Source organism: Mesocricetus auratus, unplaced genomic scaffold (assembly GCF_017639785.1).
Source record: "Mesocricetus auratus isolate SY011 unplaced genomic scaffold, BCM_Maur_2.0 Super-Scaffold_100020, whole genome shotgun sequence".
Lineage (NCBI taxonomy): Eukaryota > Metazoa > Chordata > Mammalia > Rodentia > Cricetidae > Mesocricetus > Mesocricetus auratus.
This window is the reverse complement of record NW_024429201.1, coordinates 26,215,942-26,229,101: the sequence shown is the minus strand read 5'-3', so window position 1 is coordinate 26,229,101 and position 13,160 is coordinate 26,215,942. Positions and strand designations below refer to the sequence as shown.

At 44.4% G+C, this 13,160-nt stretch overlaps 1 pseudogene; it reads right to left on the bottom strand.

Moving 5' to 3' along the window:
* Positions 1–969: 969 nt before the first annotated feature.
* Positions 970–1,806, bottom strand: LOC101834153 (annotated as a pseudogene).
* Positions 1,807–13,160: the final 11,354 nt, after the last annotated feature.

Genomic DNA, 13,160 nt, shown 5'->3' with positions numbered 1-13,160 from the left:
TGACTGGTGCATGTGGAGACCAGAATAGTGCAGTAGACCCCCTGGAACTGGAGTTACAAAGGGTTATGTGTTGCCCTGTGGGTTCGGGAACCAGACTTTTCCTGAACAAGTCTTCTTCTGTTACCACCAGGTGGTGGTATAGATCTAAAAATTATAAACTGTGGCTGAGGGAATCAGAAAGAAGCAAAGGGAAACAGAAATGTGTGGAACAGACATGTGTTGGGATCTCAGAAATGTTCTTATCCATAGTCCTGATTTTTTTTGTCTTTTTGCTTTTATATTCCAAAGTTTCCCTTCCCTCCTCCCTACTCAGAACCCCACCCTTTACTTCCCCTCCCCCCAGTCCTCTTCTCCTTTTATTTCTCTTCAGATACCCGCAGGCCTCCCATGAATATCAGCCAGTCATGGCATATTAGGTTGTATTAAGTTGCAGTGACACTAGGCACCTACTCTCCTATATGAAAAGAAACACTGCAACAATTCATGCGACCCAAAATGGGCAGCTTCACCTTGAAGAGAAAATTTTCAGAGCTATGAAAAGGACAACAATACTAATTTAAAAAAATGTATTTACTTAAAAGCATTCAGAATGTCAACAAAACAGCTGCAATTTTTTTTACAATTACAAAGTGATATTCAGTTAACAGAACAATTATCTTCATATAAGCTGCATCAGAGACAACTGAAGATGGAAAAACAAAACAAAAAAAAACAAGAAAAAAAGAAACTACCATCCCCATATATATCTAATTTGTGCTGTGCACCAACAAGAACCTGCTTTAAATTTCCATGCCAATTACAACCCCCAGACTGTACCAGGCAAGGTTAGTGGCTATTGAAAATACCACCAGGACAGGGCTATCTAAAGACACATTCCGTAGTGTGTTAACTATACAAAAAAAGACATAAAAAGACACTGTACAGTTTAAAAACAAATCTTACACAGACTTACATTTCAATTTTTTTTTCTTTAAAAGGAGTGAGTTGTGTACAGGGGGGTTAAATGCTTTATAGACAAAAAAAAACTGCACTAGAACCAACTTATTCATCATCTTCTTCGTCTTCCTCCTCTTCCTCATCCTCTTCACCTTCCTCATCATCTTCTTCTTCCTTCTTTTCTTGCTCTTTTCTGCCTCGACCACCCCCGTTTTCGCTGCATCGGGTTGTCCTTTAGCTCTGTGAGCAGCAGTATCCTTTCCATGCTTCTCCTTCAGCGTGGCAGCCTTCCTTCCGTGGGGCTGCTTGTCATCTACAGCAGAGCTGTTCCATATCTCTCCCAGTTTCTTTGCAACATCACCAGTGGACAAACCAGGGTGTTCTCCCTTGATTTTTGGGTGGTACTCAGAACAGAACAAGAAGAAAGCCGAAGGAGGCCTCTTGGGTGCGTTGGGGTCCTTGAACTTCTTTTCAGTCACCCCTTTGGAGGGGATATAGGTTTTCATTTCTCTTTCATAACAAGCCTTGTCAGCCTTTGCCATGTCTTCAAATTTCCCCTTTTATTTTATTTTATTTATTTATTTATTTTTTGGTTTTACGAGACAGGGTTTCTCTGTATTGTTTTGGAGGCTGTTGGTCCAGCCTGGCCTCGGACTCACAGAGATCCGCCTGCCTCTGCCTCCCGAGTGCTGGGATTAAAGCCGTGCGCCACCAACGCCCGGCCTCAAATTTCCCCTTTTCTTTAGCAGACATGGTCTTCCACCTTTCTGAGCACTTCAAGAACTCTGAGAAGTTGACAGAAACATCCGGGTGCTTCTTGGGCTCGGAAATGTCAGTTCTAAAGGACTTGACAAAGTTATAGGTAGCCATAACCCATTAGAGTCTGGGCCACCTACCTTCTGTGAGTCTGCTGAGAGTGAGGTTCTATGGGCAGGAGGCTGAAGTATGTTCCTTGGAAGGAGTAAGCTTCCAGCATTTGCTGGGACTGGCTCCTTTTCCTCAGCTGTTGGAGACAAGCCTGTAACAGCAGTTCCATTGTTGAACAACACCCGAGCAGGGATTGGTGAGAAACCAGTCCCAGAAACTTCCTCTAAGAAACAACAGTTCAGTATTTGTAGAGAGAGACAAAAGAGGCCAAAATTAGTCTGGTCCAGAGAACTATGATATCTCAATCAGACATTCAGAGCCAAGCTTCTCACCACCCACAGAGCCTCCCCCACAAATGGCTAGTGTCAAGGACAACTAATTGTTACTATAAAATTTACCACTTGGGCTTGAGAGATGGCTCAGTGTATACAGGGACCAAGCTGGAACACACATGGTAGGGGGACAGTACTGACTCTAGATAGTTGTTCTCTGACTTGCACATGCCATATATACACACACATATAAACACACACATAGACACACACACACAGACACATGCATACACACTCACACGCACAGACACACACAGACATAGACAACCACATAAAACATGACAGACAAGTCACACAAAGACACACACACACATAGACATAGGCATATAGACATACACATAGACACATACACACACTCAGTAAATGTAATAAAACATTATATGTACTACTTAGGAAGATAGTGAGATTCCCACTTAACACTTTAGAAATGGACAACTCACAAATGAGACATGAGATAAAGCAAGAACTTCCCCCAACTGTTAAAACGAATTACCATGCTACCATCTCTCTGTGTCTGTCTGTCTGTCTATCATCTACCTGTCTATCTTTCTATCTTCTATTTGTCTGTCTGTCCATCTATCACCTCTATCTAAGAATTAGCCCAATGTCTCTCTTGAAGCATATATCCTTTAAGTCTTTTTATAGCCGTTCTGGTCTGGTAGTAGTTTTAGTCCCTGCTGGAGAAGGAGGGGCTTTAGTCATTCTGTGCATGACAGTATTTGCTAGTTAAATATTCAAGGCAACATTACAGGACATACTAAATTAAAAAAAATGATGATACTCATCATCAAGTAAATTCAGCAAGAGAAGTGTGACACATGTGCTCTGGAAACTATCTAAGACCATGGCAAGATGTTAAGTATGGACATAAAAGAGCTAGTGTGTCATGGTCGCCGATAAGTGGCTTCGTCTACCTAGGGTGGCAATAGCATACATGCAGCACGGCCCTTCCCAAAGTCGTGTGGGCAGAAATGGGCACGCTGGTCCCAAAGTGGTGAGGAAAATCAAAGGTCCAGGACAGCCCAGTGGCCTTGAAAAGAAATAACGTAGGAAGTCTCACACTACCTCTACGTCAAGACTTGCCATAAACCTGCAGTGGCATTAATTGTGCACACAGGAATCAATACAACAACACAGAGCTCACACTTAGTCAACTAAGAGTCAGCAAAAGTACAAAAGCAGCTCAAAGAGTGAGTCTTCCTCAGCCACAGACGCTGCAAACACTGGACATCCACATGCAGATAAAACGGACTTCACTCTGAGTCAGAAAAGGGTGACACCTCCCGTTGCTCATCAGTAGGGTCACAGTAAACACTGTTTGTGTTTGCTTTCCAAGACAGGGTTTCTGTAGACCAGGCCGGCCTCTGCCTCCACCACTACCCAGCCAGTAAACACTCTTGTAACAAGAGACAAGTTAATGAAAGAAAGAGATGAGAGATGAGGGGGAGCAAATTTATTTTACTACAGTTTATCTGGTGCAGGGCCTTTCAGGATTGAAGACCCAGAGTCCAATGACAACTGCCTTCTTATGTTAGGGTCTGTGAAAGACAGACGGCCATGTAGGAATGTGGTTAGATACAGGGGAGTGACCTAGTGGGAATAGGCTTGGGGCAGGGGTGAGGGGTTGGGGGGGTAAGCCTGCTCCATTATCCTTGGGCGCTCTTGAAGCTGATCTAGCGCTTGGGTACACAGATAGAGTCGGGGAGGTCAGGGCTAGCATTTCTAGGTTTTATGGCTGGCTTTGAGAGAAAGGGCTTCTTGCTTCTGTGACCCACCTTGGAATGAGGAATTTGTTTTCTGTGACCATTTGGCTGAAGGGGGGGTTGGGAGAGGCCAGGGGGTGAGAAATATATGGTATACTTGGCCTTTGTGGGCACTCTGAAGACACAAGTGGCAAGGTGGCTTGCTAGCACCATAATAGCATAGTTTTATGTCATTAATAAGACCAATAACTCCTGTCTCCAAAATTGACTTATCAAAGAAAATAAGACCAATGAATCTTGGTTTGAACAATGGAATCATTACTCGTCCTTCCAAATCACTCTTTCTTGGTCATCGATTCTGCCTTAGCTTCTAATTACAGCTTCACTTTCTAGAGCTAAAGGGACACTCAGTAAATCATTTTTTGCAAGAAGAAGGTGAAGTCAGGTATAATGGCACGTGTTTCTAGTCCCCACACTCAGGAGGCTGAGGCAGGAGGATGGCTGCAAGGTCTTAACCTTAAGGAAGGGAAGAATCTAAGCAGCTCACCTCCAGATGTCAGATTTCCCACTCCTCACACCTTCCCTTTCCATCTGCCTCCCCCTCCCTCATTCCCTTCTTCATTTTTCCCTCCTTCTCTCCATCTCTCTTTGACACAAAGTCTTGCTATGCAGCCCTGGCTTTCCTGGTATTCACTATGTATCCCAAACTGGCCTTGGACTTGCAGCAATCCTCTGCCTCAGCCTCCTGGGTATGGAGATTATGGTCATGCACCAGCATGCCTCGTTTCTTCCTTTACTTTAGGTCCAAAACACTCATTTACCTCCTCAAGTATTTCTTGATGCTGGGGAAATGCCTCGGTGGTTAAGACAGCTGGTTTTGCAACTATAAGGACTTGAGTTTGGATCCCAGAAAGTTAGACATGGTTTTGTAGGATGCTGTGGCACTGCAGAGCCTAGCTGAAAAACATGAGCTCCGGGTTCAGGAAGCTCAAAGGAAGAAGGCAGAGAGTGATAGAGGAGGACATCTGATTGTCCTCCTCTGCCCTCCACATGTGGCCACACAGGCGTAGGCACACACATTCAACCACACTCACACACATACACACACAAAGTAGTGACTTTTAAAAAGACTTTGTTGCATACATGTGACGAAAGCTCTAAATAACAAGAATTACTGTCCTGCTGTGTTCCCCACCCACCCTCCTTTACAGGCTCGGCCTGCTTTCCAGAGGTAAACTGTAAACACTCAAGCTGACTCACTCCTCAACTGTTTGAACATGCCTTCTTACCCTCGCACAAAAAAAAGTCCCCCAAAGACTTCCTTGCTGATAAACCCAGAGGCAGCTCTCCATTCTTCTGATGCCCCCTCAACACAGTGTGCTACACTTTCCATCCGGCGAGTCCAGATGCGCAGGCTCAGGATGAGCTCTGACGGCAGACAGCCTGACCCAAACCGGCTTAGTCACTTCTTAGTCCAGCAACTTTGGCCCTAGCTTACTCTCCCGGAGCCTCAGTTTCCCCATTGGTCCCATGGGGCTGTGGTTCTGTTTATATCATGAGCCTGGATGTTATGATACTGAGCACAGTGTGTGGCATTTAGGAAGTACTAAAGAAGCATGCGTTTTGTTTCTTGAGACGAGGTCTCCCTCTCCACACGACTCAGCTTGAGAAACCTCAATACACCCTCTCCCCCTTTTTGAGACTCAAAAGGTTGCTTCAGTGGAAAATTCCCCAAGGTCCCTTCCCCTAGACAGGGAACAAGGTCGAATTGAAAAGAACATCTGGTCCAGAGTGCTGATGCAGGACACCGGCAGGCTGTTAAGATAAGTTTAATCTTGACCTTGTGGTTTCTCCAGGAAGGATGAGTTATGTCTGAGCCTCTTACAATACCCCTATAGATTGCGCAGGTCTGCGCCTGCAGTGTTAACCTCAGGTCTTTCAAGCTTCACCTTGAACTCTTGCATCTGCCTCCCAAGGACTGGATCACAGGGCTGGATTACCATTCCTGACTCCGAAAACTGGACATTTTCATTTTTATTTATTTTAAAGACATTTTAAAATATGATGACTCCGGATCAGTTCCTTGCCCACTCAGTGACTCCTGCTACTGCTGTTCGGAATGAGCGCTGCATAAATTCCCAAAAGAGTTGAGAAAAGCTCATCCTCCGTCCCTCAGCACTTGGTGGAGTAGATTTACAAAGGTCCTTACCCAGCTCCAGAAAAGCAAACCCAAGAGCTAAGGAGATAGCTCATTGGTGGAGCACTTAGCCCTCCCAAGACCTGGGCTCAATGTGCAGCACTATTAAAAACCTAAAACAAAAAAAGGAGGGGTGTATCACCATGTGCTCCTAAGTCACAAACAGCCCTACTTCTGGATACATTTTGTTTGATTTCTGTTCCTGAACCTCCACAGAGGTTCATAAATGGGAAACCCGGGAACATCTTTCACTCCCCTTCTTCCCCATGTCCCTCACTCCCTGGATCCAGCCAAATCCCAACCTTTGTGTTTCCTACACCTCTCTGTAGCCCCGCCTCCAATGTCATCCTCCTTCCTCGATGGATCGGAGTCCAGTCCCCCATCATCTTTCCCTTCATCCTGCAGCATGGGGGTTATGTTTAACCCTCACCTCTGCACCCCTCCACCCTGCAGCATGGGGACTGTGTCTGAAGGTCTTCCCCCACCTCTGCACCCCTCCACCCTGCGGCGTGGGAACTGTGTCTGAAGGGCTTCCCCCACCTCTGCACCCCTCCACCCTGCGGCGTGGGGACTGTGTCTGAAGGGCTTCCCCCACCTCTGCACCCCTCCACCCTGCGGCGTGGGGACTGTGTCTGAAGGGCTTCCCCCACCTCTGCACCCCTCCACCCTGCAGCATGGGGACTGTGTCTGAAGGGCTTCCCCCACCTCTGCACCCCTCCACCCTGCAGCGTGGGGACTGTGTCTGAAGGGCTTCCCCCACCTCTGCACCCCTCCACCCTGCAGCGTGGGGACTGTGTCTGAAGGGCTCCCCTCACCTCTGCACCCCTCCATCCTGCAGTGTGGGGACTGTGATGCTTCACAAACACAGAGAGTTAAGAACTCAGTTTGAGAACCAAGCCTCTAACCCTTGGGCTTCAATGGAATGCATTCCTTTCTTCTTCCCATCCTCTCCTTGGACATAGGACTTTCTCTCCTATCTCTCCCACTACTGTGTTTTGGAGCAAATCACAAGGTTAACTTCGGGCAGCTTGTCTTGGAGTGACTCTTCCCAAGGAACAATTTGAATGTCTAATTTCTGTATGTACATTGCAAACTCACAGTCTGTAAGATATTCTTTGGAAATAAGCAAGTCTACCTGCTTCTGTCACTTTTTTGTAAGTGGCCTTTCATCCTGACTTTTCCAAGATGTGGGTTTAGGTAAAAACAACAGCAGCAAAGACAAAACCAAAAACTCTATTTTGTCTGTCTGTCTTATACAAACCTTGTAAAATAAAACAATCGATATATATGGTTCTATGTATGCTGAATGAAGTTTTTCAGGACACAGACACGGAAGATCCTATCAAATTTGGCATAATTGTAGGTAGATATTTAAAAGGTATCTGAGGCTGCCTTTTAGAACAGTGGATGTGTATGAAAGAGTGCAGAGTCACCAATGGAGAGCCTTTTTTTTGTGATGGACATCTCCCTTCTACTAAATGGACTGACAGAATGACTGCTTCTGTAGAAAAATAATATAAGGGACTGGAGAGATGGCTCAGAGGTTAGGAGCACTGACTGTTCTTCCAGGGGTCCTGAGTTCAATTCCCAGCAACCACATGGTGGCTCACAACTATCTATAATTCAATCTGGTGCCCTCTTCTGGCATGCAGGCAGAACACTGCATTTGTGATAAATAAATAAATCTTTGAAAAAAAAGGAAAAATAATCTAAGATTGGAGTTTTGTTTAGCTTTGTGGGCTCCCAGACAGACTAAATGAGGGTGAGTGGAGGGCTCCTATTGTAAAAAAAATAGATGATGATGATAGATAATAGATAGATAGATAGAATAAAAAGGAGCAATAGAAAGAAAAGGCAATCAAGATTGTTCAGCGCCCAAACTCACAAATGACTTCCTACAAATTCCTCCTTAATTTATAGGATTAATGAACTTGTATCAAATTTAAAGTTGGTAGTGTCTTCCCCAAAGCATTGAGTATAATATTAAACAGCTCATAAGGAAGCAAAAAACAGTGAGGTATTTTCATATTACTATCAGTTCAAAATAGATAACAATTCAGTCTTAGAATTTAATCTCATGCCACTGCCCTGCTTTCTACACTGGAGTCTTGAGGGACAATGACTCATCTATACTGTGACTCAATTTTTCATTGGTAAAACTGAAATGCCATCAGGCTGGAGAGATGGCTTAGCAGTGAAGAGCACTGGCTGTTCTTCCAGAGGTCCTGAGTTGAGTTCAATTCCTAGCAACAACATGGTGGCTCACAACCATCTCAGTGGGATCTGATGCCCTGCCATAAAGGCACACATACAAATAAAGCACTCATACATAAATAAAACAAGAACAACATCAACAAAAAATTCCTGAAATACCATTAATCTTTAGTTCACAGAATATTTAGGAGGACCAAGTGGGAAAGTCCAATGTGTGAGGCTAGGTAGTGGTGGCAAATTCCTTTAATTCTAGCACTCGGGAGGCAGGGGCAGGCTGATCTCTGAGTTGGAAGCCAGCCTGGTCTCTAGAGTGAGTTCTAGGAAGCCAGGGTTACACAGAGAAACTCTGTTTCAAAGTAAATAAGTAAATAAACAAACAAACGAATGAATGAATGAATGAATGAATAGAAGAGGAGAGAAAGATTGTGGCTCATAGAATTAGAAGTTCTAGCTGACGATCAGGAAAAACTATTGCTCCTAAGTTTCTCATGGGGAAGCACACATTATACCAAACAGCATGGGCAGGAGGCAAAGAGAGGAAGGGGCTGGGGTTCATGATCCATTTAAAGAAAATAACCCCTTTGGAGTCTGGAGAGACGGCTCAGTAGTTAAGAGAACATAGTGATCTTCCAGAGGAGCAGGATAATTTGGTTCTCAGCGCACACATCACGGGGCTCAATGCTGTTTGGCAACACAGCTCCAGTAGTTCAGGTGCTTCTTGCTTCGGAGGATGAGCGCACATACACACACATGCATGCATGCACACCCACAATGCAATGTGCACGTGCACACACAATACTCATATACAAACGTGTGTATACAAACGTGTGGAGCTGGAACCAGTGGTGGTCACCTTCCTCTTGTGTAAGTGTGATCTCCCTGAGTAAACCTCACTTAACCTGTACTGAGTCTAGTGAATCTTGATTCTCACGCAATATATCACTATACTGAAGTTCCAAATCTTTGATGGGACATAAGGAGTGTCTGATTAGAGTTACCCTTAACCTCCCCTTTTGCCCAGTGTCTCAGAGACATAAGAAATATTACCCCTTACACACAATAGAACATAGCTTATTTTTTCTCACTTGCTTTCTCCAACCCTTATCCTACCAAAATCAGTTATTTTCCATTTCTTTTCCTTTCATTATTATTACTGCTATTATCAGAAAGAGGGTCTCATTATACAGCCCAGGCCAGCCATGAATTCATACTCCTCCTGCCTCAGCTTCCTGTGTATGGGATTACAGTCATGCACTGCTCTGGCCAGTTTATTACTGTGTTTCCCCTAACATGGCAGTTCTCAACATGTGGGTTGCAACTCCTTTAGAGGGTCTGCCAACCATTCCACAGAAGTGACATATCAGATATCCTGCATTATCAGATGTTTACATTATGATTCATAACAGTAGCAAAACAACAGTTATGAAGTAGCAACAAAAATAATCTTATGGTTGGGGGGTCACCACAACATGAGGAACTGTATTAAATGGTCACAAAATTAGGAAAGTTGAGACCCAGTGATCTATTAGAGTGTAACTCCATAAAGGCCATACTTTTGTCTTATTTCCTGTTGCTACTCTAAACTTATTAATCCATGACTCACAAAAGACATTTGCTATACCTTTTGTCTTATAGATGAATAAATGTTGGTGAGTTGCCCAAGCAAAGTCTGTTGATGAATCATCCTCAGATAAGAAATAGATTGTCATGAGTTCAGGGTCAACCTGGGCTGTAGTGAGAGACTGTCTCAGACTAGAGAAGGTGGTGGAGGAAGAGGAGGGAGAAAAAGGAGAAAGAGAAGAGGAGAAAATAGTGTCTAGAGTACTTTGAGTGACCACCTAGGACTAGGCATAGGACTGTCCAAAGACACTGGTTCACTTCAGCTCATCTTTTCGCAGACAATAAGACATCCCAGGTGAAGACCGTATCAGTAACTGCAGAGGCTTTCACCAGTTTCAAAGGACAGGTCAGCAAGCCACCTTCACATAGCAAGCCTCTCAGAAAGGTTTATCATGGTCTTCTTGGAATTTGTTGACAGTCCCTTGTTTTTTAAAAGGTCCGGGCTTTTGAAGCATGTGAGTTTGTCTCAGGTCAACAGCTTGTACTTTCCCACTGACCGGAGCCCAATTTTCAGTCTGTTTGATCCAGACTTCTGTCGTGGGGGCCTTGCTTAACAGGAAGAGGAACCTAGCTAAGACCTGTTTTCCGTGCCTCACCCTCCACTCTAAAATCTCTCCGTGTAGGATTTTCTCCAGCTGGAATTTCTGATTGTTCTTCTGTTTTATTCTTCCTGAAAGAGCTTTATTGGAAGAGTGCTGACTTTCTGCTGAGCAGTTTAGAAAGGCTATCAGCCTTCCAATGTTTTGTGTTCATTTTCCAGCAAAGTTTTGGCTTAACACAGCGAGCAAGACTGTGTTCCACTTCTGTTTCCAGTCTGGGCTGAGCTATCAATTAGACTTCCATTCAATCTAGGTTGGAAATGGCCTTTCATCCTGCTTCAGCCGTGGTTAACAAAACCCTCTTTTGTGAGACATCCATCATCTGCCTTTACCTTCAAAGCTTGGTCATCTGCCAGCAACTGCAGCTGCACAGCACGGCAACTCAGAACCTGCGTCCCATTTTCTTTGTGAGAGTACTTGCTATGTTTTGGAAATTTCTGACAATGCTAATTTGGCTCATTTCACTCACTTCAATCTTCTGCTTGTTATAAATATTCAAGTCTCTCTTTAAACACACACCCACACACATGCATGCTGCGCGCACGCACGCGCGCACGCACACACACACACACACACACACACACACACACACACAGGGCTGTGGATAAAGCATGGTGATAGAACATTGCCAAGCACATATAAGGCCTGGGTTCAGTTAGTTGGCAGCAGCAGCAGCAGTGGCAGCAACAAATAATCATTTTGTTTTGGAGACAAGGTCTCCTGTAGCCTCAAATTCCGCAGATAGCTGAAGATGATCTTGAACTTCTGGTCCTCCTACCCCTACCTCCTGAGTGCTGGGGCCCACATGGTGGAGGACAAGAATTGACTCTCTCAAGTTGTTCTCTGACCTCTGTATGTTGCGATGAGTATGGGGAGCTTGTAGTTTTATGGGTTTAATTGTTTGATTTGGCTATATACTTGAAAGTGGGATTGTGGGATGTTTTCTTTTAAAATATTTTTATTTTAAAAAGTGCAGGCATAGTTGTTCATGACTTTAATCCCAGCACTCAGGAGGCAGAGGCAGGAAGATCTCTGTGAGTTTGAAGCCAGCCAGGGTTGCACAGTAAGATCCGGTCTCAACAGATAAATAATAGACATTTATGTATTCTTTGAACATTGTACATATTTATACTATGCATTTTTATCATATCCATTGAGTACTTCCACCAATTCCTTTTAATGCTCCCTACCCATTTAGTGTTGTCCACATGTGTGTGGTGTACTCTCCACTGAGGCATCAGACACCTACCAGATGCTGTCTCCAAGTAAGAGTGATTTCCCGTCAGCAGCCTCCAAATGTCAAGAGCCCCTGTACTAATGGTGAGGTCTCAGGGGACCCTCCTCTGCCCATTCTGGAATTCAAACCGACATAGTCTTGTGTGTATCTTGTGCAGGTAACCACAGCTGCTGTGGGAACGTGTGTCCAGTAGACACGTTGTGTCCAGAGGACAGCATTTCACAGCTGTCCTCCTCATCCAGTTTCTTACATCCTTTCCTCAGCCTCTTCAGTGGTTTTCCCCAAGCCTTGGATTGGGGCAGCGGGTTGATGCAGACGACCTGTCCTAAGCTGAGCACTGGACGCTACTCACGCTTGGCAACTGGATCTTCCTTCTAACAGGGTTTGCTTTGTGTACTATTGCATCACCCATGACAGCCAAGTATTCTACCACTGAGCTACGTTCTCAGCCCTCCTCTAGGAGTTTAGCACTTCAGGTTTCTCGTTTAATATGCTTGAGTAAATCTTTGTATATGGTGTAAAACACTCACTTCCATTCTTTTTCATAAGGATATCTGGAGTCTTTTTAAAATTCCTTTTAAATGTCAAGTATACATGTACCTTGGTCATTGTCGCAGTTGGGGCTTGTATTGCTGTGACGAAACACCATGACCAAAGGAAATTTGGCTCGCACTTCCACATCACTGTTCATCACTGAAGGAAGTCAGGACATAGGACAGGAACCTGGAGGCAGGAGCTGATACAGAGGCCATGCAGGGGAGCTGCTTACTGACTTGTTCCCCATGGCTTACTCAGTCTGCTTGCTTTTAGAACCCAGGACCACCAACCCAGGGACTGCACCACCCACTGTGGGCAGGGCCCCTCCTCATCAATCACTAATTAAGAAAATGCCCTACAGGCTTGCCTACAGCCTGCTCTCACGGAGTCTCCCTCCTCTCAGATGGCTCTAGCTTGTGACAGGTTGACTTAAAACTACCCAGCACCATTGACCCCTTGTCAAATTTACATATGTCACTGTAAGGCCACAGCCTTTCCTTCCTTGTTCATCCCCAAGATCATACATTAATATAAACACCATGATGTAAAACAAGTTCTACAGTAAGAAGTTACAAATTCAAATATATAAAATATAAATATAAAAAATATACAGTCTCTTTTAAAATCCAAAATCTCTTTAAGACTCCAATTTTTTAAAAAAATTTTGCCACCAGTTATGGTGGCCCAGATTTGGGAGGTAGAGGCAGGCCAGCCAGAGTAGCCAAGGCTACATAGTGAGACCCTGTCTTAAGAAAAAAATTACAATCTCTCAGCTGTGGGCTCCTGTAAAATAAAAAATAAACTAATTTTGTTTTAACTTCAAGAGGGAAGAACCAGGGCACTGTCCCAATCTGAACAAGGGAAAACCAAACTCAGCAGTGTAAATAAATCAATGTCCACTCTCTGTGACTCACTCTT